Source organism: Mus caroli, chromosome 4 (assembly GCF_900094665.2).
Source record: "Mus caroli chromosome 4, CAROLI_EIJ_v1.1, whole genome shotgun sequence".
NCBI classification, from domain to species: domain Eukaryota; kingdom Metazoa; phylum Chordata; class Mammalia; order Rodentia; family Muridae; genus Mus; species Mus caroli.
In genome coordinates, this window is record NC_034573.1 from 119,303,995 (window position 1) to 119,308,848 (window position 4,854).

Genomic DNA, 4,854 nt, shown 5'->3' on the forward strand with positions numbered 1-4,854 from the left:
TAGCCCTGGTTGTCCTGGAACTCACTCTGTAGACCAGGCTGGCCCCGAACCCAGAAACCCGCCTGCCTCTGCCTCTCGAGTGCTGGGATTTTTTTTGGTTTTCTGAGACAGGGTTTCTCTGTATAGCCCTGGCTGTCCTGGAACTCACTCTGTAGACCAGGCTGGCCTCGAACTCAGAAATCCATTTGCCTCTGTCTCCCGAGTGCTGGGATTAAAGGCGTGCGCCAACCACACCCGGCTAAAACCTGTTTTGGCAGCACGAATGTCTGCTCACTGTGCTCATGCACTGTCCACCGAGGACAAAAGAGGGTGTTAGACCCTCTGTAACTGGAATTACAGGCAGTTGTGCGCCACTGTGTGGATTCTGAGGATCAAGTACAGGACCTCCGGAAGAGCAGCTAGTACCCAAAACTGCTGAGCCATCTTTCCAACCCCCCCCCCACACACACACACACCCTTTTTAAAAGCAGGTTTTCTATGCAGTGCAGTCTAGCCTGGCACTCAACATCCTCCTAGCACCTTCTCAGGTCTGGGATTGCAGTGCACCACCACACCCAGCTGAAGCACCTTCTTTGGTTTCCACCCGAAAAGCGATCCCTCCCGGCTGGTCCTTAAATGCTGGGCTCTGTGGACTCATCCAGCCCTGAAATCCTAAATTTGTTCCATTTTCTCTCTTTTCTCTTATCTCTGGTACTTCCTTCCCTGCCCCACCCTCTTCTCAGCCTTCCTTTTCTTTAAAAAGACCATAAAAAATACAACAACAAAAAAAATCCTATAAAACATTTTCTGCCACCTCCTGTGCACTTGGTTTGCGTGACTTCAGGCACTGATCTTGCCAGGCAGGCCATGAGCTGGGCTAGCTCACTAGCTCTAGAATGTCAGGGAGCCAGGGAAAGGGGCATTCCAGGTAGGGCACTGTAGGCAAAGGCTTTAAGGCAGGAAGGTGAAAGCCAAGATCAGGAATTAAGTTTTTAGCACTCAAGTTTGGAGCGAGCCCATGTTGAGGGTGCATATCTGATGCAGAGCAGGTTAGCAGAAGAAAAGGTACAGCAAAGAAGTCTGGAGGCCCAAGCTCAGGAGCTGGAACTTTGTTCTGCGGACAGCAGACTAAGCCAGGCTCCATTCTCCTGTTTCTATTTCCCATTCCGTTCTGGTCCTCCCTCCTCCCACGGAGGAAAGCCTCTGGCTTCAATCCAATCCTGAGTTCAAGTCCTGTCCCTGCCATTTTCTGACGGTAGGGGCCTCTCTGAGCTCCCATGCCTGTATCTGGGGTTTACGTCATCTTCTGCTAGCCTTTGGTAAGGTTGTGTCTGTGTCTTACCAGGACAGTGAAGCTGAAAACTGCTGCTACTCTGACCTTTGACTTCAAGGGGCAGCAGAGAGCCAGACAACCAAGGACACTGTCACCACACTGCAGGGGGATGGATCTGAAACCTAGGAAATTAGGGAAGGGACAGCTTCTACAGGAATACCTAACTGGTGGGGTATTGCTGCACTCCTCATTTTCAAGGGTAGAACTGGCCAGAGACTCTAGTACTGGACTTCTTGGTCTCAACCCTTATTCTCTGGGCCTGAGCAATGCGAAGGGACCCAGAAAAAGATGTTTGAATCGCTGCCTTCTTTCTCTCAGATACCTTATTAGCTGGCCCCTCCCGAAGGGACCCCCTTTTAGAAGGAGGGGGCGAATCGAAGTACAGATGGACCCCCAGGTTTCCATGGAGATGGCAGGGAAAGGGTTGCTTTATCACCATGGTAACAATTGACGTCAGCGTCAGCACTATTTCCCATCTCTCGATATGAGAAGGGGGGCAGCCACCCCAAGCACGAGCAAATCCCCCACAAAGCCTCCTCTCTTTGCTGAGCCAATCAACTGAAGGTGGACAGGCTTAATATAGCATAGGAGGTAAGACTCCCAGGCTCTGATGTCCGTCAAACCTCAGTTCAAATCCTCACTCTGCCTCCTCCTAGCTGTGCAACTCTGAGCAGAGTCCTTAACCCCTTCAAGCTTCACCGTACAAGCAAGATAGCAGGATAGCCCTCCTCCAAGAGCTGCAGGAGATGCAGGACACACACTGGGACTAGACAGTGGGAAGTGCACAGTGACAGCTTCTCCTCCCGGGATCTGTCAGGGAGGACCTGCAGACATGGATTCTATTAACCCTAGAGGGGGCCCCAGGATGACCATGGACCAGACCCCAGGATGCAGGCTTGTGACGCAGTGAGAGGCAGTGGAATTTCCAGGCTCTGAGGAAACCACAGGTGTCACTTTCCCTAAAGCCCATCACATCCGGGCTTTGACCCAGCTTCCTCTTTCTCCTCCTCCCCTCTGCCCTGTATTAAGCCTTGTCAGCAGCCTTCAACTTCCTGCGCCTCCGTCTACTCCTATAGGAAAAAAGATGAATGGGAGACCACAGGAAGACAGGGGCCAACCCTGCAGCAGTAGCAGACTGGATAGCATGGAGAAATGGTGTTCCCATGCCCACTGCCCTTTCCCAACCACCACTGAGGACAACCTCAGAGTTATTCCGTTCTGGCTCATTTCCTCAACCTCCAGGCGAACAAGTCCTGTCCGTATTCCCTGGCACCATTCTGAAGGAGACCCAGCAGCCATCCAAACTCCTCAGGCAGCCCCCGAAGCACTGCCAGCTTCCTTCCTGCTTGGTTTTTCCAGTCTCCAGCCCCAGAGGATCACTTCTCCTTAAATCTCTTCAGTAGTTTAAGCACATCAGATACCAGGCAGCTCCTCACAAAGCAATCTTCCTTTTTGTTGTTGTTGTTTTTCTGAGACAGGGTTTCTCTGTGTAGCCCTGGCTGTCCTGGAACTCACTCTGTAGACCAGACTGGCCTCAACCTCAGAAATCCGCCTGCCTCTGCCTCCCAAGTGCTGGAATTAAAGGTGTGTGAGGCAGTGCCCATCCTGCTTTGTGCTACTTGCTCATTTTAGCTTTCTACCTTTAAACACAAGTTCCTTAGGGGTGGAATGGCTTCTCTCAGATCCCCACTTACTCCTCAGGTCTCTGCCAGTCTTTCCCTCTCAGGAAAGGGTACCCTGACCACCACCCCTTTCTTCTTCTGTTTAGCCCATGTCTGTGTACTCACTGAGGTATGGGGCTCTGCTATGTTCACCCTAACATTGCTGGGGCCTGGAGCTGGAGGGCGCCTAAGTCTGTGGACTAGACAAGCTAATGACTAGCAAGCAAGGCCCTGTTAGATCGGCAGAGGGACTAACACAACTAAATGGCCTGACTAGGGGTCAGAAATGACATAGGAAAGTGCACCTGAGCAAGCATGTCGTGGAGGTGGGAAACGACCAGGCACTAGAATTGTGTGTGAATTTAGTGCTGAAGAGACTGTAGGGAGGGGAGGGGTGGGGGACAGTGATTGGGTGGAGGAGGGGTGGATAAGACACACTGGGTGCACATGTGCTTTGGAAGAACAATCCTGGCTGCCCTACTGGGACAGTCATGTAGGAGGATGAAGGATGTCAGCAGAGATAGGAGACTGTTGAGGCCCCCTCCCACCAGGTAACAGACCCTTGGGCCAAGTGGAAGCTTGCACAAGAGGAAGCTAGAGACACCAGTCTTTCTAGTTGCTTGACTATGAAAATGTAGAGACAGGCCATGGGGTGGTGGCATATCCTAGTAGCCCAGGAGGCACAGGCAGACAGACGGCTGAGTTCAAGGCCAGACAGATATACATATCCAGTTCCAAAACAGCCAGGGTTATATAGGGAAACCCTATCTGGGAAAAACAAAAACCAACCAAGCAAACAGAAAATAGTCATGTGTATACACTTTTAACCCTCAGATTCTGTCTATAGATAGATAGATAGATAGATAGATAGATAGATAGATAGATAGATAGATAGATAGATAGATAGATGGATATCAGTCACCAGTACTTTATACAGTTCATGTAAGATGCTGGGCTGGGGAGGAGGCTCAGCAGTTCAGAGCACTAACTGCTCTTCCAGAGGACCCATGTTTAATCTCCAGCACCCACTCAGCAGCCGAAGTTTACAGGGCACCCAATATCTTCTTCTGGTCTCCATGGGCACCAGGCAAACCGTGGAGCACAGATAGACATGTAGGTAAAACACCATATACATTTTATATAAATGAATAATAATAGCAATAATAAAAAGACCCAAGTTTAGACTTCTGGTTCAAGCAAGTATTTCTTTTTTTCGAGACAGGGTTTCTCTGTGTAGCCCTGGCTGTCCTGGCACTCACTTTGTAGACCAGGCTGGCCTCGAACTCAGAAATCCGCCTGCCTCTGCCTCCCAAGTGCTGGGATTAAAGGTTGTGCGCCACCATGCCCGGCTCAAGCAAGTATTTCTAAGGGAAGCCATAACTGGGAGACCATAACTGGTTGTGATGCCGGAGCGTGACTGTTGTGGTCACACCACCCTGGAAGCCTCCAGGAGTCAGGTGGGGGATGGGCAGAGACCAGCTCTCTGACACACACTGAAGGCATGGGAACCCAGGCTTGCCCAGGAATGTTACTAAGACAAAAGCTAGTAAGATAGCAAGAAATGGAGCCCAGAGTATCCCCAAAACAAGGGGAGGGCCCCAGAGTATCTCAAGTGGGAGGGAGGTTCTCACTGTGTGAGTGTCCAGTCAGCCACCGCTGTGGGGTCAAGTCAGATAAAGACTCCAGGCATCCCTCGGATTTAGCAACAAGGAGGTCAGCGATGGCCTTCAGGAGCAGTTCCCAGGGAATGGTCTGGGAGGAAACCAGATTGCAGCAGGGGCTGAGGGGAAGTGCAACAGCCAAGAATGTTGACCTGACTGGGAGCTAGAGAAAGGAGGGGCCAAGGAAGGTTTTCTGTTCCCTCAGAGAGAGGCAGGACCA